Source organism: Durio zibethinus, chromosome 11 (genome assembly GCF_047325235.1).
Source record: "Durio zibethinus cultivar Kanyao isolate XHJ-2024 chromosome 11, ASM4732523v1, whole genome shotgun sequence".
In the NCBI taxonomy this organism is placed as follows: Eukaryota; Viridiplantae; Streptophyta; class Magnoliopsida; order Malvales; family Malvaceae; genus Durio; species Durio zibethinus.
Window position 1 is genome coordinate 19,983,669 of NC_143172.1, and position 23,832 is coordinate 20,007,500.

Consider the following 23,832-nt stretch of genomic DNA (forward strand, 5'->3'; position numbering starts at 1 on the left):
AGGGCGGTTTGAGTCGTAGGGGGTTTGTCTAAGTTGAAAACTGAAAAGGCAGCTTAGATAAGGAGAATACAGCATTGAATTTAAAAGTCCGCTGATATGGAGGCTAGCAAATTCGAAAGAGTTTCAAGTTGTTAAATACATCAGAGGGTTGAGTTTTCAAAAAAAAACTTTGAGATGTGTTATCATGATTATCTGACTGTTCATTTTGGGCTTTGTCCCCATACCTATTCTTGTAATTCTTTCTTGGCCAAAGTTTGCCAACATTTTGCTAATAAAAAAATATTTTATTCCATTCTTTGTGCCTTTTTCTGATGACTGTTTCCCAACCATTCATATTTCTTTCTTCTTAATATCCCACCATGGAAGAAATGTGTAAATGCATTCTTACTTTTTGAGTTTGAAATAATGATTGATGAATGAATAACAACATAAAAAGATTTTTTACATTACATTGAATAAATCAAGAGTGATAAAGGTAAAATCGAGATGTTCAGTTCCTGATTAAGATATTGAATCTGGGAAGAGATTTTTTTTACAGGAAGATTATGAGTGGAAGAAACAATTAAGAGCTACACTGGTTCAATCTTAGAAGAGCAGTGTAATTGGATCTCTGAAGAATCAAAAGGCTTGATGTCCAAAAGAAAGCTTGAGAAACTTGAGTACCATACATTGAACAGGAATTAATTGGCCAACATTTGCATAGCATGCATTGAAATTCATATGCATTTGCATAGCATACACTACTTTCAGGAAAGTATAGTGTATAAATTTAAGAAGTAAGGGTGTTTCAACATCCCACATAGAGAAGACGATATCAAGATATTTTGCAAAATTGAAAAAGGAAAAGCTTGTTAGGTAAGTTCCTAATCCTTGAAATAGGATGTCTTTTGGTATCAGGGTTGATTTATAAGACCTTTGGGCGCAATCTCCTGAAATTCCTTCAAATACAACTTTCAACTCCTTTGGACATGATTGTCAATGAGCAATTTACTTTTCAAAGTCGTGGTGCCTCTGTTTAGAGGAGCAATTTATTTTTTCAAAGTCGTTGAGCCTCTATTTAGAGGAGCTTTGGTTAAAAAAAAATAAAAACAAAAACAAAAGCAAACAAAAAAATATATATAAAAAAATCAAAAAATGAAAACGTTGAGTTAAATCTTGATTGGGTGTCTACGTCTTTGCGTAATTTCTGTTTTACAAAAAATGTGCAAAGAGAGGCAGCTATAGACACTCAATTTGGTCTAGGCCCGGATCAATTGAGCCTGATCCAAATGGGTAAGTCCAATTTATTTTTGTTATTTTTTATATTTTTTATTTTATTCTATATTTTATGTATATATTTTCTTTATATCCTATGTATTTATTATTTATTTATTATTACTATTTATTAATATATATTTTTATTTTTATTATTTTTATTTTTGTATTTTTATTTATCTAATTATATATCTGTTATTATTATTTTTTATTTATCTTTTCTAATTATCTATTATTATTATTATTTTTATTTGATTTTTATTTTGGAAGGTTGAGATTGAAGGCTGAAGAATCCTACTGGGAATGAGGATTCAATCAGAAGAGTCCAGATTGGATTCAAAGATTGAATCTCCGTCCAAAGAGGAATTGGGATTGATCAGAAACTCTTGATCAATCCCTATAAAAGGGACCTTTTGGAACAGAATGAAACACAGAGAAAAAATGTGAGCAAAGCTACTGATTTGAGAGATAGAAGAGTATAGAAGGCTAAGAAGTATTCTGGGAGTTAGTAGGAATTTTTTTTTGAAGATTTTTTGTGATTTTTTTCTGGGAATTTCTGGAAAATTCTAGATTCCGATTGAATTTTTCAGCGAAAGTTAAATTTTTCGACAGAAATTCCAGCCAACTTTGAAGTTTTTGACGAGCTGCCCAATTTTCGGTGACCTTTCCCAGAAACCGACCACCTTCCGGTGAACTTTCGGCGAAAAATCCAGATTTCGATGAAATTTTTCAGAATCCGGCGTACATTCAATCGGAGTTCTTCACAGTTTAAAGAGAAGCAGGAGAGAAATGGAAGAAGAGAGAGAGAGATGGAAGGAGCCTTCTATCGAAAAATAGAGGGAAGAGCCTTATATACCCTCCCAAAACGACGTCGTTTTTGCCTTAAGTAACGCAGAGGATCCGCGTGTTTTACCGAGATCCGACCCGATCTGAGCGTCGACCCGCTTCCTGACCCGCGCGTGTCTGCTCCCTTCCGAGCCGAGCCGAGCCACCCTCCGAGCCGCTCCAAGTTTTTTTTTATTTATTTGTTTATTTTTTTATTTATTAGATTAGGTTTATTTAATATTTTTTTATATTTATTTAATATTTATTTTATTTTTACTTTCCTTTATTTTTTTATTTATTTTATTTTATTTTTTTCTTTTCACTTTTATTTTGTTTTATTTTTTTTCCTCTAAAAATAAATTTTCAAAAAAAAAAGGGTTTTTTTTAGGAAAAGTTGAAAGTATCAATTTTCCTTGAAAATCAAAGTTTTCAAAAATATTTTTGAGAAAAAGTTGAAAGTATCAATTTTCCTTAAAAATAAAATTTCAAGAAAGGTTTTTTTTTAGGAAAAATTGAAAGTATCAATTTCCTTAAAAATCAAAGTTTTCAAAAAAATATTTTTGGAAAAAAGTTTAAAGTATCAATTTTCCTTAAAAATAAAATTTCAAAAAAAGGTTTTTTTGAGGAAAAGTTGAAAGTATCAATTTTCCTTGAAAATCAAAATTTCCAAAAAAAATATTTTTTGAGGAAAAGTTAAAAGTATCAATTTTTCTCAAAAAATCAATTTCAAAAAAATCAATTTTTGGGAAAAAGTTGAAAGTATCAATTTTTCCTGCACAAGAACAATCATCCTTTCCTTTCTTTTTTATTTTGAGTTTCATTTTTATTTTTCTTTAAATAATCCGACGACGAAGCCTCTGCAAGTGAAACAGTAGTTTTTTCTTGCATACTCTTGAGGTGAGGGAATTTTCTCAATTTTATGCTAAAAGTATTAGAGTCAATTGAGAATAATTTCCAATAATTAATTACTTGGTAAAATTTTAAGGCTAATTGGATAATACAAATTTAAGCTGGTACCATCTTTTGATGAGTGTTGTGAGGGTGCTATAACCTTCCTCACACGTAACCTATTCTTTTAAGGACAGATTCTTTAGGTGGTTAATCGTACCTAGATAAAAAAGATTGGTGGCGACTCCTAAAAGTCAATGTCTAGCGATAGATCCCCGGATCTATCGTTATGACAAAAATTTCTAAAGAAAAAAAATAAAATATGTGCATCAACATATTGCCATTCACATTGCTTGCATATTTTTATGAAAAATAAATCTGGGCCTCTGAGGATAAGCTTTTAAGGTATTTCGAGAAACAATGTCTAAGAAATCTCTAGGTGAGAAAGAATTATTCTAATATTACCAATGAACTGAAATTTTTAAGAATTATTTTAATAAAAAAGTTCTAATTTATTTTTTCGGAATAAAATGGAACAACAACAACAACAATAATAATAATAATAATAATAATAATAATAAAGAAAAACTAAAATTTCAATAAATGAAGGAAGTTAAGAAAATTATTTTCAAACACCAAAACTAAGATTATTTTTGTAAAATTAAAGGATAACATGTATTTAATCGATACCATTTTAAACAATTGCTATGGGAGTGCTAATCCTTTCCTACACGTAACTGACTTCTAGACCCAAATTTTTTTGCATACCCTAAAATTATCTTTTAAACAAATTTTAATTAATTTTAAAATTTTATTAGAATGATATGTTTTAATAGGTGGCCAATCGCACATAGTCAAAAAAGATTGGTAGTGACTTCGTTTTTTTTTTTCCATTCATTTTCAAATTCGTTGAGTAATTTCAAAACCATTATGACAGTTTGATGACTCAACTAGGGATGTCAATTTTTTTTAAAATCAAGTCAAAATTAACTATGTGTTATCCTCAATTTTATTTTTAAAAGTCTTCATTGGTATTTAATTTTAATTTCCTAGATTTTTATTTTATTTTCAACAAAAAAAACCAATAAAAAAATAAAAAACATATTGAAAATGAAAAAGGAAAATTTTTGCTTACATTTTTTTACTACGCTTTTTGTTCATTTCCTGTTTTATTTTTCTGTAAATTAAGAGATACTTGCACACATGATAACACATTGCACTTTATGCATGAGCTCTATATCTAAGCTTTGTCCCTTATAAGAGGAAATAAAGTACCTATACTCTCGTGAAGTGATAGCCTCCATAATGGTAAGCGAAATACTCTCACTTAAATTGAACCCTTTTCGTTCGTAACCTATAATAGGTAAGGATCGAGGTGCCTTATTAGTCCTATATGGACACCAATGAGGAACAATTTAGGAACTTTTAGATGAACAATCGTTACTCAACATATAATAAACCTCAAGAGATCAGCTTTCAATAGAGCATTGCTTTTTTGTAAAAATAACCTAAATATGCAATAAGATTTTGAAAAAGAAGAAATAGATAATAAAAGTTAAGCATTTTCTTGAAAAAAACATTTTTGGACATGTAGTTCATTCATTTGGTGATTATCTAAAATTTGCATTTTCATAAAATATTTTAGAATAAAATGAAAATTTTTTTAGCATTATCCAACAAGCATAAAAAAAATTTTAAAAAATTAAAGGTTTTTCTTAAATTCTTTGATTATTGGCTAAATAAAAATTAATTTTCGAGTCATAGTTATTTTATGTGATAAAAAAATGTGTTTTTCCTTCTTAAAAAATTTTTTTTTTTTAATGTTGTTTCATCTTTCACATTTTTATACACATAATAAGATAATACATGTACTTCATCCCATACACATCATAATAAGATGATATGTGCATTCCATCCCATCTGTATAAATAGATAGTACATGCATTCTATTTCATGTACTACATCACATGCACATCTTAATAAGTAGTGCATACATTCCATCTCATTACATATTTTAAGGCAGTGTCAACCTCATTAAGTCAATACAACATATGCATTGCATTTTATATAAACACATCTTATGCACATGGTAGGTTTATGTGTTTCATACAAGTATATTGCATTAGTCATAGGTATATATCTTATCACTCTTGTAAGTATGTCATTGCATTTCATGATATGGATTCATGAATGGTAAGGTTTTATAAAACATGCATTGCATCTCATATCCCATCATCCCTACAATAGAACACTACATTCCTTGCATACATATTGATGGATGATGAAATTTTTATTATTTGAGGCCTTGTACATATAAAAATCCATTGTCTTAGGCATATATGTATTTCATGACATTTTTTAGTCATCATATTCATAAACATGCTTTGTGTGTCATGTAAGTTAGAAATTATTTTAGGCATTCATTCAATAAGGGTAACAATATAGAATTATTGGTCTAAGTATCGGAATAAAATGTTTGTCTTGGTAGGAATCAAAATGATAAAAATGGGAGACAAATTGGAAGCAAGAATTAATGCATTAGAGTTGAATCAAAAGAAATTTTGGCTTAAGCTTTAGGAGATGAAACAACAGATGACTCAATTGATAGAAATGGTTAAAGGTAATGGTATGGTTAAGTTTGTTACTCTTCAAGGATCGTTGTCACTTTTGATTCCATTAAATTAAAATCAATTGGCTCCTATTAGTTCTAGCACATTTCTCAAGCACACTAAGGTATTGGGTGATTTGAATAGTAACCAAAGTTTGGGCAAGCTCAAGAAAAGAATGGTTGAATTGCCTACACAAATGACTAAACTCAAAAGTTTGATTTTTAAGATGGAGTCACCTGGCTTCAAACAACTATCATCAACTATCCCGAGTCTAAACCCGCGTTTAAGTCCTTTACATGACTACTTTCAACCTCCTTTCCAAGCATCTAGATTAGGCCCTAAATTTCATGCAACCTCTGAGAATTTCACACTTGAATCCACATCCACCACCTCACATTTCACAACCACTTGTTTAACATGTTATCCCATCACCACCTTCTTAGCCCAATTTTGACCCAATGTTTCCTAATTCACTCTAAAACTAATTATATCACTATTTTTCTAGCAAAGCAAACCAACCAAAGAATAGAAAAATTCTTGCAACACCAAAGGAAAAGCCCCTATTGACCTAATACCCATGTCCTACACAAATTTATACCTACTGCTTTGAGAAAACTACCTCATTGCCCTTGTCCTTTATGAACAACTCAAATCACCTTATCCTAAATGGTATGACTTTAATGCTAGATGTGAATACCATCTTGGCATTATGGGCCATTCTCTAAAAGATTGCACATATTTGAAATACAAGGTACAGGGATTGATGAAAGTCAGATATTTAAGTTTTAATGCTAAAATGAAGCCAGTTGTTTACAAAAATCTTTCATTGTTGACATAGCAAATAGTGCTATAAGCAATAGTAAGGTTGGCCAGGATGATGAATAAAAAGTAGAAACTTTAAAGCAAAGGTGTTCTCCTTAGCAATCATGTCAACTACTTTTGGATTTCTTAGGCAAGGCAAAGGGGAATAATAGTGGGTTTAGCACTTTTTGGCCTTAGTACTAGGATAGTTCATGATGTGTAAACTTTAAATTTTTTAGAATTAATAAAAACTTCTTTTGACTTGAATTTTCTATGAATTATGCCTCTATTTACATTTAATAATTGTATGCCTAAAAGAGCCCGTGAAAAAGAGTAATGGTTATAGATATGTCTTCATCAAACTTTTGAGGTGAAAAAAATCTCTTTAGATAACCTAGCTTGAATATAAGACAGAACTCAAGCTTTTCAACAATAATAACAAAATATGACTTGCATATCATGCATCATTTATTTAAATTCATTATTTTTCATGCCAGTTAAGGACAAGAAATAGTGCTTATGAATATACTTTCATCGAATAGTGAATATAGCTATAGATACAAAATGTTGTACAAGTTTGTTGGATTAGACCTCGATTTTGAATTCTATCTAATAAAAAATGATATTAAATAAAATATTAAATAATAATACATTAATTAATTAAACATTAAAAAAATACAAAAAATAGTAAAATAAAAGGACCGATGGTAGTGGGTGTCGTGTACAGCATTATTGGTACCACCCACCACTGTAACCCACTATAGCATCCACTCCCTTGCCTTGTAGCACCAAACCAGCCACCATCTGCCCCCTAACCAACCCTATAAAGACACTTAAACAACCTTAGTGCTAATCTTTTTTTTTTTTAGTTCCACACCACGCCTTTGTGTACCTGATCTTTACCTAGCATACATTCACTCTTTCACACCTACCAGCCAATCTCTAACCCTCACACCCAGACCAGACCCTAACCCTCCAAGTTGAGCACCAAGACCCATGCATGCCCAATCACCCAAAGCTCGCACCTCTACTGCCAACACTAAACTTCATCAACAAAAAATAGCCAAAATCAAGGAGTCCTATACAACACCTACAACAACCAGTCCTAACACCCTTGAACATGGTACCCAACACCAATGACTTCCACCCACATGGACCACTAGAGACCTAAATGACCTATTTTTACCTCGACGGCAACCAAAGCCCTCGTCAATCCCCCCATGAGTCTTAGATAAACCTCAAAGCCTAAGTCACCCTCCACACACACCCCACACACACCCCACACACACGCACCACTACAATTAAAACCTATGACTCTCCCATTGAAAGCCAAAACAAAAAAAAAGCCAAAGTCTTAAAGAGGAACCATAATAGATAAAAAAATCAAATCAACAAAAAAAAATTTTTTGGCCAAAAATTGAAGACCTGATCTACGTCGTTTGGGATGCTTTTTAGTGAAACCAAAGTCAGAACAAGTTAGAGAAAGGGGAAAAGAAGCTTCAAGGTGTTTTTGGAGAGTTTTTCAATGTCAGTGATCGATGGCTAATGGTGAATGGTAATAACAAGTGCAACGGCTTGTGGTCAATTTCTAGCTTTTGGGTGATCGACACCCTTGGCTTTTGAAAGCCTTGGGAAAAAAATTTTTTAGATTGAAGGATGAAATGATTAAAAAAATGATTGGCTTTTACAAAAAAAAAAAAAAAAAAAAAGCTTCAAGATGACGCTATTTAATGACCTTAAGATTTGTGTGCTAACCCAGATTGGATCCGAAATTCGCGCAACCAATCGTGACCTATTCCCCTGTTGATCGACTAGTTGAATTAGTTCTGAATCACTTAATCGCCCCTGACTGGTCCAATCGAACTAACGTTGACCGAACCATTAACATGTCCGATTTAGGTAAAAAAAATTATTTTTAAATTTTTTATATTTTATTTTTGTTATTTTAAGTTTTATTATTAATATTTATGCATGTTAAAATATTTAAATTTGTTAGAATAAATTTTTATTGTTTTTATAATAATAATTAATGAAAATAAAAATAAAAATAAAAAACAGAAAACATAGTTAAAATTTGAAATAATTTTATTAAATAAAATTTTAAAATAAAACATAGCGATACCTATGAAATCTCTAGGCACGAATATTTTTTAAAATACTATCAAGTATTGAAGTATTTATAAAAAGTTTTTAATATAATAAAAAAAATTTTTTTGTTGTAAAGTAAAAAATAAAAATTATTAAGTAAAATTAAAATTAATGAAAATTACTAGTAATAAAAAATGATGAAAAAGGAAATTTTATTCGAAAATAATATTCTAAAAATATTCCAATAGTAATACTTTACAAAATCCCTAAGTAAGAAAAGTTTTTAAAAATATTACCAATGTATTATAATAGTTATAGAAAATCTTCAATAAGATAAAAATTTCTTTTTTCTTCAATAAAAAAAAGATCAATAAAATTTTTAAATAAAAAATAAAATATATGCATCAACATATTGTCATTCGCATTGCATGCATATTTTTACAAAAAATAAATTTGGGCCTCCAAAGATAGGATTCTATGGTATTTCGAGAAACATTACCTAAAAAATCTCTAGGTGAGAAAAAATTATTCTAATATTACAAAAGTACTAAAACGTTTTAAAAATTATTTCAATAAAGGGTTCTTATTATTTTTTTTTTTGAATAAAATGAAACAATAACAATAATAATAATAAATAAAAACTAAAATTTCAATAAACAAAGAAAGTTAAGGAAATTATTTTCAAACACCAAAACTAAGACTATTTTTGTCAAAATCAAAGAATAATATGTATTTAATCAATATCATTTTAAACAGATGTTATGGGAATGCTAATCTTTTTCCTTACATAATCGACTTTCGAATCCAAACTATTTCATAATTCCTAAAATTATCTTTTTAACAAATTTTAATTAATTTTAAATTTTCATTAAAATGATATGTTTTAAAAGGTGACGAATTACACATAATTAAAAAAGATTGATGATGATTCTGTTTTCATTTTTTCCTTTTTGTTTCAAGCTACGACATCAAAACCGCTACGAAAAGGTAGTTTTCATGAATTTCTAGGTGATAGAGGCAAGGTGATTCTTCTTTGGGGGGGCCATGAAGATTTAGGTATTTAGCCCTCGGGGTTTTTGCACACTCGGAGGTGTTTACAAAACGCCAGTTTTGAAAGTCGAATGCCAAGCCTTCCATCCTCTTTGGGCTGTGCGACTATGGACCAGTTTATTCTATGGAGTTTCTTAGAATTTTTTGAGCCTCCATGCAGAAAGTTTTTGTTTACTTTGTCAAGGTCTTTACATATGGTTGTAAGGAGAGCCCTGTATTGCATGTAATAAGAGGGAATAGTGGTAATTGTAGATTGGAAGAGGACAAGTCGACCAGCTGGAGAAAGGAGGGAAGCTTTCCAGCCTACGAGTTTTGAACTTGTTTCTTGACACGGCTATGGGAAAGTGGGAAGCCTAGGTATTTTTCCAAGTGAGAAGTAGCACTTATGCCAATGGATGAGAAGGCTCTGTTGATTTGCTCTTGGCTGGTGTTTAGAGAGAAGAAGATTTTTTATTTTTGAAGATTGATGCATTGTCCTGATTCAGCACAAAAGTCGACCAATATTCTCTTGACGGTGCAGGCCAATTTCTTGTCTGTTCTCGCAAAAAGGATGATGTTATCTGCGAACATAAGGTGGGAGAACTTTGGGCCCGTTCTGGAGGAGCTAATGGGGAACCATTCCTTTCTTTCACATGCAAAGTTTATGAGATGATTGAGATATTCCATGCATAGGATGAAGATGTAAGGAGAGAGCGGATCGCCTTGCCTAGTGCCCTGGGATGGTTGAAAACTATTTAGCTTACCACCATTGATAAAAACAGACGTTGAGAGAGATGAGACACAGCTCGTAATAAGGGAAATCCAGCTTTTGGAGAGGTTATAGAAATATAGGATCTTTCTTATGAAGCCCCATTCTAGGCGATCAAAGGCCTTATCGAGATCGAGTTTAATAGCCATCCAGCCGTGCTTTCCTTTTTTTTCTTTGCATCGTATGAATCAGGTTTTGAGCAAGGATGACATTGTAGTAGCTTGTCGTCCAGGGATGAAGCTGACTTGGAATGGTGAGATTAGCTTTTCAAGAAAGGGTGTGAGACGTAACACCAGGATTTTGGCGGTAAGCTTGTAAACAGTGTTACAGAGACTTGTAGGCGTATACTGAGAGATGCAGGTGAGTGTTTTGCACTTTGGAATAAGAGCGATGAGGATGGTATTGAGATCCTCTGGAATTCTTGATTTGACAAAAATTGTTTAAATGGCAGAGCACAACTTAGTGCTTATAGTTTGTCAGCATCATTAGCAAAAGTAGGGGTGCAGGCAATTGGGGCCAGGGATTTTGAGAGGTTTAAAAGTCCAGAGGGCTTTATGGATATCAAGGTTTGTCACGGGTTGGGTTAGGATTTGAGCATCTGCAGGGGAGAGCTTAGGCCACACGTGGGGTGGAGTAGGGTTATGAAGCTGATCAAAAGCACGACTGGTAGTAGTAAAGACAGATAAGAAATGGGGCAGAATGAGGTTTTGGAAATTCTTAATTTCCGAGACCCAATTTCCCACATTACCAAGGATCTTGTTGATGCTCCTGCGCACTAGCGTAGTAGTGTGAAAATACTATGTTACGTTCTTTCTCAAACAACCAGTTTACTCGAGATTTAAGAGCCCAAAGCTCTTCCAAATGCTTGAGGTGTTGGAGAGATAAATCACATTGGAGTCCATGGAAGTACATCAGAGGGTCTATACATACATGTTAGATACCATTTAAGCCCAAAAGTTTAAGTTATTAGGTTCTTGGATCTTTCATGCATGTATAAGATATCTCATTTAGATTTTCTAATGATATAGGATTTTTTACTCACATGTGGGATTCTTCACTCACATGTGAACCATATCCAACAATTTCTCATATTTACTTGTGAGTTCTGATCACGTCTTACATCGGCTCCCCATGCGAGTAAGTCCTATCAACACCTCTTTTGGGTCAGACAATCTCACATCTCAAGTGTGCTTTTGGGCCAGGTTACAGTGTCACGCCCTGGGCGGGCGCACCAGGCACATCAGGTGCACCAGCACGCGCATTTGAGGTTGAGGCTTGCGCACCAGGAGCATTGGAGGGGGTTTGCGCACTAGGCCTTGGAAAGGAGTCCAGATCGCCCGTATAGCATGCAGGCCAGCCTGCACAGCCAGGCCAAGGCCCGTAAGATGCTTGCACGATATCAAAGAAGGCCCAAGAGGGGAAGTATGCAAGGAGATCTTCTAGAAGCACACAAGATCAGCAGGAGCCTTTTGGTGGAATTGGTTTACCCTAAAATTTAGGAAGTGAAATCTTGATTAAATGTAATCTGTGTAATCCTTCATTGATTGTACTTCCTTGATTCTAGGGATTTAACCATAAGTGTAGTTGAGGGCCTCAACTATAAATAGAGGGTCGCCCAACCTTCCTTTGTACATCATCATACATACTTTTGCTTCAATAAAATATAGAACATATTCTAGCAATTCCCTTATTCTTCTGTTTCTCTCAAACTTGCGCATTCTGTCCTTCCCATTGTTTTAGTGCCTGCACACTTGTGTTTTAGGCTGACTTAGGCTAGAATGAGGTGATTCCAAGCCTAAGGTCACATGGATTCTGAGTCTAAGGTCAGAGCCCCTAATAGTTGGTATCAGAGTAATTTCGATTATGCTTGTTTGTATGTGTGTAGGTTAGATCTAAATCAAGGAGATGACATCCCTGAGTGATGTGGCTAGCCAATAACCAGAGGCCCAGGAGCAAAAGCGCGGAAGGGGCAAGAAGGCCAGTTTGAGAGACATCTGGTCTTCCATAGATGGGAGGTTGTCCAAGGTGGAGGTGACCATGGGCGACATGAAGAAAAAGCTTAATGATATGGAGACTCACGTTAAAGCGCTAGACTCCATGGAGGAGGAGCTCAAGGGTGCGTTACAACCTGCCCTTAATTAAGGCCTGGATGTGATCACCCAAAGAAATGAGACCTTAGAGGCCCAGGTGGAGACCATGCACGATGGCATGGAGGCCATGCGTAAGGAGATGGAGAAGCTCAGGAGCAAGCTCACTGCGTGCAAGACTGCCATAAGGGATGTCATGTTTGCTAGAGCGTCTAAAACTTATGTGGAGATCTTTAAGCCTAAAGAGTTCAAGGGGACTAGAGTGGCTAAGGAAGTATACAACTACCTATGAGGCATGGAGCAGTACTTTCGAGCCACGAGCATGCAAGATGAGGCTATCAAGATAAGTACCGCATCAATGTATCTTATTGATGTTTTCTTATTGTGGTGGAGGCGCAGGTGTGATGATGTGAGGCACGGAGGTGCCATGATTGGAACTTAGGCAAAGTTTCAAAAAGAGTTTAGAGAGCAGTTCTACTCGGAGTACGCCAATGATAAGGCACGGATGAAGCTGCACAGGCTGACCCAATAAGAGAAGATAAGGGACTATGTCTAGAAGTTCTTTGAACTAATGTTGCAGATCTCGGATCTAAGTGAGATGAAGGGTCTATTTATTTTCATGGATAGGCTGAAAGTTATGAGTGAAGCATGAGCTATAACGGATGAAAGTTCATGACTTGGCTAAACCCATTACTACTGTTGAGTCCTTAGTGGAGTTCAAACCACTGAACAAGTTTGAGTCTTCCAAGCCCAAAAGAAAAGGTAAAGATGAGAAAGACTAAAAAAAGTAATCCAAAGGTATAGATCATGGTCATCCAAGGATAGGGACCGAGACCATTTGGACAAAAATGGTAAAAAAAAACCACCAGTAGGTAAGTGAAAGGCAAATGGAGACCAAAAATCGCTCGCATACTACTTATGTGGAGAAATCCATATAGCGCGTAATTGCCCATAGAAGGGCAAGCTAGCTGCTGTAGACAAGAAATCTGACAAGAAACCAAAGGCAGAGGTAGCAAAGCCTGGGTTGTTGGTGTTCAATGTTATCCAGAGTAAGGGGAGCTATAAGCCAAAAGGCTTGATGTTTATGGATCTAATTGTTATAAGCCAGAAAGTGAGTGCACTGGTGGACACAGGTGCCTCATACTTATTTATTTCAAGTGATGGAGCCAAGAAGCTCAGACTGAAGGTGTAGAAAGAGACTGGTACCACTAAGACAGTGAACTCTAAGGAAGTTCTAGTCATTAGAGTTACGTAGGGAGTGGAGTTATAGTTTAAAGACTGGAAGGGCAAGGAAACTATTGAGGTAATACTCCTAGATGCCTATGAGTTTATGATTGGGTTGGATTTCCTTGTTCGGATTAACGTCTTCCTTGTGCCTTTTGCCAATTGTATTTATATTTTGGATGCATGGTGCAATGCCTTATACCATTGAAGCGAGGGTCGAGATTAGGTTTAAAATGGTGTTAGCCATTTAATTTGCCAAGGGGGAGAGTAGGGATGAAGACACCTTCTTGGCAGCTTTAAAGTATGAGAAACCGAGGGAAGAGGAGTCCAACACCCCCTTAGAGGTGCTAAAAGTGCTGAAGTCCTTTAGTGATGCAATGCCCATAAAGCTGCCTAGCAAGCTACCACTTAAAAGATAGGTGAACCACAAGATCAAGCTGGTGCCCGAGGCCAAGCCACTAGTTAAAGTCCCTTACCAAATATCCTCACCAGAGTTAGAGGAGTTAAGGAAGTAGCTCAATGAGTTAGTTGATGCTGGCTTTATTAGGCCATCCAAGGTGCCATATAGTACACCGATTCTATTCTAACATAAGCATGATGGGTCATTGCAGTTGTGTATAGACTATCAGGCTTTGAACAAGCTGACCATCAAGAACAAGTATCATATCCCACTCATTGCGAACTTGTTCGACTAACTTGGGAATGTAAAGTGGTTCACCATGCTGGATTTAAGGTCGGGCTACTACCATGTCAGGATCGTAAAGGAAGATAAGTCCAAAACAACATGTGTCACTTGGTATGGTTCATATGAGTTCTTGGTTATGCCATTTGGACTCACGAATGCCTCAGTAACATTCTGTACCCTTATGAATAAGGTACTTCAATTGTTCTTAATCATTTGTTGTGCTTTATTTGGATGATATTGTGATCTACAGTCAGACTTTGAAAGAACATATAGACCACTTAAAATAGGTGTTCAAGGTGTTATGGGTGCACAAGCTATATATCAAGAGGGAAAAGTGCTCATTTTCCCAGCAGGAGATCTCATTCTTAGGCCATATAGTGAAAAGTGGTAGGATTCGTATGGATGAAGGTAATGTGCGTGCCATCCTGTAATGGGAACCACCAGCCAAAGTCACTAATTTGAGGTCATTTCTTAGGCTAGTCAACTACTACAGGTGCTTCATCAAGGGCCATTCAACCATAGCCATACCATTAATTGACTTGCTCAAAAAAGAGAAAGCATGGAGTGGGTCGCAGAGTGCCAGAAAGCCTTTGATCGATTGAAGCAGGCTATGATTGAGGAGCCAGTCTTAGCCTTGCCAGACCATACCAAGCCATATAAGGTACATACGAATGCATCAGACTTTACTATAGAGGGAATGCTAATGCAAAAAAGACATCCAGTCATGTTTGAAAGCAAAAAGTTTAATGAGATTGAGTGTAAGTACACGATCCAAAAGAAAAAGATGATTGCAGTGGTGCACTCCTTGCACACTTAGCGCCATTACCTATTAGGGTCAAGGTTCGTGGTTAAGATGGATAATGTGGTGACCAACTACTTCCAGTCGCAGAAGAAACTATCCCCAAAATAAGCTAGATGGTAGGATTTTTTTATGGAATTCAATTTTTAGATGGAGTACAAGCCAGGGCAGACGAACATGGTGGCAAATGACTTAAGCAAGAAGGCTAACCTTGCTGCCATTAGCCAACTAAAAGGGTCTTTAGTGCCCACATCAAGAAAGGGCTTACGCATAATCCTATAATCAAAGCTCTTATGGAATACGCCCAGTAAGGTAAGATCAGGCAGTTTGGTTGCAGGTGGTTTGTTGTACATCAAAGGCAGTAGGCTATTTATGCCACAGCATGGAAAGCTCCGTAAAGAAGTCAAGCATGAGTGCCATGATTCAAGGTGGGTTAGACATCTAGGGGTGAGCCTCACCTTAGCTTTGCTAGAAGATCGATACTACTGGTCGCATATGAGGGAAGATGTAGAGGCCTATGTGAAGACTTGTTTTGTGTGCCAATAGGATAATGTGGAGCTCAAGAAACTAAACGATTTCTCGAAGCCATTGCCAGTGCCAGAGCGACCATGAGAGAGTGTCATTTTGGACTTTATAGTCAGTCTACCCGAGGTTAAGGGATTTAGAAGCATCATGGTAGTATTGGATAGGTTTTCCAAGTATGGGATTTTTATTTCAGCAACCAATGAGTGCTCAGCCAAGAAGGCAGCCCGATTGTTCCTAAAGAACGTGGTGAAGTACTAGAGAGTGCCGATGACTATTGTTAGTGATCAGGACGGGCGTTTCACAAATAGGTCTTGGACTGAGTTGTTCAAACTGTTAGAGTCAGACTTGAACTTTTCCATCAGCATGCATCCATAGATCGATGGGTAGATTGAGCGTGTGAATGGGCTATTGAAGGTCTATCTCAGGCACTATGCGAGTGCCATGCAAATGGATTGGCTAAAGTTGTTAGATATTGCCTAATTTTCTTACAACTTACAAAGGAACGAGGTAACAAACTAGAGTCCATTTGAAGTAGTAACAGGTCAGCAACCTTTAACACTTGGTTTGATTGCTACAAGTTATACAAGGTCGAATCTAACAGCATACAAGTTTGTCAAGGCTTGGCAGGAGCAAGCTGACTTGGCTAGAGTCTGTTTTCACAAGACAGTAACCACAAGGTGACAAAGAGGTCGAAGAAGTGGAAAGACCAAAATAGGTAAAAAGTATAGTTCCAAGTGGGAGACTTGGTTTTAGTGAAGCTGCATCCCATAGTGTGCCACAAGGGACTATACAAAGGCCTAGTCCTAAGGTATGAGAAACCTTTTCAAGTAGTCAATAGGGTAGGTAAGGTTGCCTACAAGCTGGATATACCCTTCAAATCGATGGTACATCCGATATTTCATGTTAGTTTGCTCAAGCCATTCCATGAGGATGAGAGAGATCTAGAACAAGCAGAGTTAAATTATGCACCATTGGGAGCTAGGGCTTCATATGAAAAGAAGGTCCACAGCATCATAATTGATCAAAAAATGAAGCAGAAGAATTACTAACCAAGACAGAAGTATTTGGTACACTGGAAAAGACTTCTAAATAGTGAGGCAAGCTAGAAACCAACAGAAGACTTATGGTAGTTTTGGGATCAGATCAGGTAATACCATGTAAAGGACACAAAGAGGGCGTTGCATAATCAGGTGGAGGAGAATGTCATGCCCTGGACGGGTGCATCAAGCATATCAAGTGCACCAGCACGTGCACCAAGAGCATTGGTGGGGGTTTGTGCACTAGGCCTTGGAGAGGAATCCAAAACACCCGCATAACATGCAGGCCAGCTCGCACAACCAGGCCAAGGTCCGCAAGACACCTACACCACATCAAGAAAGGCCCAATAGGGGAAATGCGCAAGAAGATTTTCTAGAAGCATACAGGATTAACAGGAGCCTTCTGATGTATCGGGTTGACCCCAAAATTCAGAAAGTAAAATCTTGATTGAATGTAATCTGTGTAATCTTTCATTGATTGTAATTCCTTGATTCTAAGGATTTAGCCATAACTGTAGTTGGGGTCTCAACTATAAATAGAGGGTCGCCTCACCCTTTTTTGTATATTATCATATACACTTTTGCTTCGGTAAAATACGGAGCTTATTTCAGCAATTCTCTTGTTCTTCTGTTTCTCTTAAACTTGTGCATTCTATCTTTTTCATTGTTCTAGTGATCGCACGCTTGTGTTTTAGGTTGACTTAGGCTAGAATGAGATGATTCTAAGCCTAAGGCCTCACGGATTCTAATTTTAAGGTCGGAGCCCGTGACAACAGCACACAACCTTGCCACTTAGGTTGTCTCAGTACTCCCTCAAGCTTACACTCCAGATTGATTCAACACATTCTAATCAAGTCTCACCTCGACTCTTCTATGAAAGTAAGTCCTATTAACACCTGCTTTGGGCCAAATAACCTAACATTTCTAGTATGCTTTTGGGCCAAGTCACAGCACTCAACTTTGCTACCTAGGTTGTCTCAGTGCTCCCTTAAGCTTATACTCCAGGTTGATTCAACACATCCCACAATCTCCCCCTTAGTAACACCACTGGGGCTAGAACTTGCTGTAATCTTGGCTCTGATACCACTTATTGGGGAGATAAACCATACTTGGAGCCCATGAGAGTACACCAGAAAGTCCATACATGCATATTGATACCACTTAAGCCCAAAAACTTAAGCTATTAGGTTCTTGGGTCCTTCATGCATATATAGAAAATTTCATTCAGATTTTTTAATGATCTGAAATTTTTTACTAACACGTGAACCATATCCCAACTTGAGGATCTATTAGTACTCGAGCGTAAAGGAATGCTGGAGCTTAATAAAGAAGGGGTTTGGATATGTGGCAAGTGCTTTTTGAGCACCTTTAAGCCTAGCAAGGACTTTCTTTTTACTCGAGATTTAAGAGCCCAAATACTTCTTTTTTTCCAAACTTTGAGCTCATTGGTAAATGCATGGGTGATGGTATAGACGTTAGAGTCGTTTTCTTACCCAAAAGCGTGGAGAATGTCTTTGAACTCAAGGTGGTTCATCCACATTGTTTGGAATCAAAAAGGCTTGTTGCTAAAATGGGGCTAGTACAATTCAAACAAATAAGAAAGGGGCTGTGATTAGATCTAGTTCTAGGTAGGTGTCTCACCAAGGCATTAGGGTAAAGGGTTCTCCAGGGGGGTTGGCAAGGGCGAGATCGATCCTTTCCTGGACGAGGGAGCTGGAGACTCTAAGGTTAGTCCAGGTGAAATGTGGGCCAGAAAAGCAAAGGTCCAAAAGTTTGCATGTGTTCAAGCAATTGTGAAAAGCTCGAAGACGACAAGTAGAGGTGGGTAATCCCCCTTTTTTTATCATTGCTAGAAAGGACCTTATTGAAATCCCCCACAACAAGCCAGGGGAGTTGGTGGTGGGAGGTAACAAACAGTAAGATTTTTCCAGAGCAGTTTTCTTCTCTAAACCTAGGAGTAGCATATATGCTAAAGAGGAGCCAGGAGGAGTTTGAGGAAAGTTCCTTGATGATAGCATGTATCTTTTGCTTAAGGTCGTATGGAGGATCCCCGATGACCAGCCCAGAGTTCCAAAGCATCCATATGCGTCCTCTGGCTCTGGTTTCTGTAATGATCATGATCTCCAGCTGGTGGAGACGCACACGGTCTTTGACTGTGCAAATAAAGTCTGGATGATGGGCCTCTCGACAATTCCAAACCAGAATGAACATTGGCATGGTTGTTGGTGGGGGTTGGGAGGAGTTTCTATCTGGGACTTCCATCGGGTTCTGAAGGGGGTGGTGGGCATTCCATTGTGCAACTTCCATCCAGAGGAAGAGTTTCAGCTTGTGCACTAGGGTGTCTGGCTCCTGGGTCAAAAAAGGGCTAATATACAGCCTGAGTTGATGAACAAGGTTGCTTTTGACAATGTTCAAAATAGTGGTTTGTGTGCTGAGAAGGTGAATCTCGAGAGGCCTACTGCCTAGTGTGACTTCTGAGGAGTGGATGATCCATGATGGTATCGAAGGAGGGAAACTCAAGGCCTGAGATATGGTTGAGTTAGGCACTAGCAATGGTTGCAGTGATGGAGGCAATATTAGCATGGGAGCTAGGGGCCCGACTGTTGTTTGGAGGCGAGCTTGTGGTTGTGGTCGAGGAGCAGTTCCTGCCAAGTGCCTCTCGAGTGGAGTGAGCGATCTTCGGAATCTCCCACTGATTCGGTTGCGTTCAGGGCTCTCCTCAGTGGACTTTCTGTCTGCCCTAGCGAGGCCAAAGGAGAATGTTGTTGGAAGGTTGGCCTGGGCACGCTCTGGGCAGCTGATATGAGGCGTTCCCTCCGAGCTCTTCTTTCTAGGCGAACCATCATTCTCTAGCTGGCATTAAAGTTTCGTTATTCCGGGTGTTAGAAGCGGCCACGGATCCAGCGGCCTGTCATTGTTGAGGGAGGGTTCTGGGGGGGGAGAAAAGTTGGGAGAAGTATGTAAGTTTGAGTGGGAGGGATATTGGGGAGCCTTTGGTGGTATGGGAGTTGATCACAGTGGGGGGGTCACGTGAGGGATCTCTATGGGTTTGCATGGAATTAGAAGTCTGCATGCAGGACTCAGAAGATGTCAAAGGGACGTTGCATGGAAAGGGTAATAACCTTGACATGGCCTGTCCATGAAAAGACTTTTTAAGATCCTTGAGGGGGGGAGTGCTGCTTTGGTGCTGAGATGCGGTATGGGTGGAAAGGTGGACTTTCCCTTTTTATGATTTGAGCCTGGCGACTAAGGTGGGATTAGGTCAGGGCCTAAACCATGCATGGAGGGAGAAGATGGAGACAGAGCTTGATGCTTTTTGCTAGCATGCAGATTAGGCTGATGAATAGTGTGTTTTTGCAGGGTGGCAGGGTTTGCCTGGTTGCCTCTAGCTGCAATATTTCTAACCGATTTTTCCTTTGGTCGGTGTCTCTATACAAGCATCCAAGGACCATATTTGTCCTCATCAGGGTTGGGCTTGGGCGGGGCAGTTGGCGATAAGGGATTTTCCGACGGCGTTGAGGCTTCCCTGATCCGAATCGTTTGGATGATATCAGGACATGATGCTTTTTTATGCCTTAAACGTCCACACTCAAAGCACAGTAGGCCTAATCCCTCATAGATGATGACCTGCTTGTGGCCTTCCACCGTATTGGCAGGGGATTCTCAAGATTTAATTGAATGCACAATCTGGCTTATCTTCCTCTTTCACTGGCTAAGGTGTGGTTATCAACTCGAAAGAGAGCGCCTATTCTTTTCCCTATCTTTCTCAAGATATCAGGGTCTTAGTATTCTAGAGGAAGTTTTGGGAGACATAACCAGACAACAACAGACAAGAGGGAGGGAGGCTGGAGATGCCCTAAAGTTTGGTTCCCAATGCCTAACTGCAAGGAATCGGCCCCCAAGGAACCATGGTCCTCCTTTAAGAACTGCTTCATAATCTTCAGGGTTATGGAATCTAATGAGAAGTAATCTCCACCAAGGTCGATCGTGAAGAACTTACCTTGTAGCTTCCAGAGTTGGTTGAGCTTATGGACAAGGTATTGATATCCAACTGTTTTCCCGTAGACTTTGACAATGAGGGATTTAGCCCATTTTGATCGTAAGCGCTGTTTTTCTTCTTTTGTGTGAATGATATTGATGTTAGCATTGGCTTCTCAGATGGAATGCTCCCGACTATCTTCATCAGAATCCGTTTCCATACCGTCATTGTTCGTTTGGTAAAAGGGTTGGTGGAAAGCCCCATAGTTGGTCCTAAGAGGGAGTCTTTATAAGAAAAGATTGGTCTTGAAGGGATGTGAGGCTCTTCCTCCTGAGTGGTTTGGTTACCTTTAACCTCTTTTGTGCTCCGGTGGAGTTCAGCAACCTCTTCTGTAGAGGGGCAAAGTAGGGGGGAAGAAGAGAGAGTTATGAAAAAAAAGGCCTTCGTTTGAAAATTACAACTTTAAATGTAAGGATGTGAAGGCTTTGACGGAAAAGTTACCATCATATGTAACTTTATCCAACGTGTATAAACTGGTTAATAAGCATTGCTCGAGTGCTGGAGATTGTATTTGATGAAAAGGTACATCTGAAATATTCAGGAGCAAGGTTGCGATAAAATAAAAAAGGCATGGTTTTGCATGTGGAACAGCACTAGTATTTGTTTATTCATAAAAATAAAATAAAATAAAAGCTATGTAATTTGGTTGGTGAAAGCACATCAAACAATGGAGATCACACTTTTATGTTACCATATTATCACCCACCGTTTTACCATAAGCCTCATTCTTCAGATGGTATAGGTTATTCTATGTTGCCACATGGAATTTAAGTTATGAGGATGGACCGAGTCAAGTGATTATCCTGAGAAGCTAAGTTTTAAGATGGAAGTAGAATGATTTTTCCAATAAGCTAATTTTTTAGGAAAGGATTTCTCGTTTTTTCTTATTAAAAAAAAGAAGTTTTTTCCTTACTCTCTCCATATATACACAAAGAGTGATAGAGTCAGGGTGATACCATGCTGAATTTTCTTCTCAATTTTACTCGACAAACTGTTGCATATATATCTTGACTCTGAATCCTGGGACCAACGGTGCATCCATCAATAAAATGGTAAAGCAAACTTTTCCTTGATTTTCTATGTTGTGGAACAATTGAACAAGAGAAGTTCAAATATATTTGTTGGTACTAATTTTATTAATAGGTTATCTGAATACTACATGAATGAAGTTGAAGTTAGGCCGCAAAATGCCTACTTGGCCTCCCGAAAACTTGAATCACAAGAAACCGAGGTAACTTGTAACTGATCAGCCTCTTGTTCTCTGATCTCTTTGGCTTCTTGAGCAATTTTTGAAGCACAATTCCGCATCTCTTTGTTCTTGCCCCAAAGAAGAATATACAGCCCAATGATGACAACTATTGAACCCAACAAACTGTTCATATGAGTGCCAAGGAAGAAAGTTAGCACTGCGTATTTATCAGCTTGTACATAAGCAGATATATTAATTAGTTAGAATAATAAACCTCCCAAGATTGAGTTGTTCGTGGAGGATGGGGATATCAAACATAGCTGCCATTATCTGAACAAGAGGACTGAAGGCTGCCGTGAAGACAGGACCCCTCTTCTTGACGCACCACGCCATGCCCACATAGCACAAGCCTGATCCTATCATTCCCTGCGTTCACGGAAAAATGGCATGCTAATCAAGGAAGAAGCTCAAGCATCGAATAGCAATAGACAGATTTGAGCATATTTGCTAGCGGGTGTCCCTTCAAGAACCAAATACGTTATTTATCTGTCATTTGCTGTTATTTTTATTTCAGGGAATGGAAAGCGCTAATGCTGTCTGCAATGTTCTCTATTTTGGTTAATGGAATCTACTTGGATTGTTAATTCAGAAAATGTAAAACACCACCCTGTCGGTAGTGTTTACCATCTTGGTTTATGTAATCTACTTGGATAGATGGATTGTTAATTCAGGGAATAGAAAACACTAATGCTGTCTGCAGTGTTTTCCATTTTGGTTTTTGTGGATTCTACTTGGATGAATTATGTGGAGAAAGTCCACACGACAGGAGTACTAATTTCTGCAAGAAAAATAAAATTACAAAAAGATACGTTAAATTGAAGTTTTGAATCTATACCTCTTTTGTAATTGAATATCAACAAGGAAAAATATGTTTCAGAAAAAAGATCTCTAATGCTACCCTAGCCTACAAGACAGCATATACCTAGGCCAGGCTTCCCTACTCCTTGACCTAGAAACCTGTGGATGGGTTAAAAAGTCACTCTGTTGCTACCATCCTAGATGTTATCTTCTGTGTGGGATTGGTATTACCTTCCTAGAATTAGTCACATTTACACCAAAAAAGCACGTTGGGGACAATATCACAACCTAGATAAAATCTACTTGTAAGAAGAGCAGACTTACAGCATAGAGGACAGTTATAATTTCCACTTTTCCCTTCAGAACCCAAACCGAAGGGTCCCTGCTTGTAGACAAGCTAAAGATAGCTGATTGGATTGCTCCAAAGAAAGACATGATTGCAGTGCTGGAATATTGGCAGGGATATCTTTCGCCTACATTTGATTGAATGATAAACCATGAAGACCACAATACGGTTCCTACTATCAAAGCTAGGCAACCAATGGTCCACCTCTCTGCTCTTCTAGAGGAGCTCAGCTTGATCGCATTTGCCATAGTTGGAGCCATGGCCTGCGAGAGTGGGTGTTTGAATAAAGGAATTCCTTTATAAAGTGTTAATAGCAGGGCACCTCCAACACAAATCACTGAACCAAGTATTTTGGCTCTCCCACTGTGGCTTTTGAGGTTCACAGTTTCTATCCTACAGCATAAATAAGTGACGCCAGAGAGAGTAAATTACCATGCAAGGATATGGTAACCAAGTTTTACAGAAGAACATAGTACCATAATATAATGGCTAATTTACATCCATACCGAAATGGTAATGCCATTATAAACGTCAGCACTGGCACCATGTTGACAAAGGCGCACGAAAATGTAGCAGATGTGTATTGAATTCCAAGGAGAAAGAAATACTGCGTTAGTGAGGTCCTACAAGTAATTATAAGTTAGGTGTGCCTGTTATATTATCAACAATAAGGCTAGAAGGAAATACATGAATCTAGTTCAATATAACTAACCCAACGATTGCACTGCAGAAGAGGTAACATAAAATGCGTGGTGTGAGCTTTGGTCTGCTGTTCCTGCA

At 37.5% G+C, this 23,832-nt stretch overlaps 1 pseudogene across 1 annotated transcript in view; it reads right to left on the minus strand.

Annotated features, from left to right (window-relative positions):
* Positions 1-21,708: 21,708 nt before the first annotated feature.
* LOC111290240 (WAT1-related protein At3g30340-like) overlaps positions 21,709-23,832 on the minus strand; it is a 2,551-nt pseudogene continuing 427 nt past the window's right edge. The window contains exons 2-6 of the transcript XR_016346697.1: positions 23,765-23,832; positions 23,559-23,675; positions 23,031-23,445; positions 22,123-22,274; positions 21,709-22,031 (exon numbers count right to left, since the gene is read on the minus strand). The exon at positions 23,765-23,832 is cut by the window's right edge and continues 17 nt beyond it. The product of XR_016346697.1 is annotated as a WAT1-related protein At3g30340-like (transcript). The remainder of the gene's footprint in view (positions 22,032-22,122; positions 22,275-23,030; positions 23,446-23,558; positions 23,676-23,764) is intronic.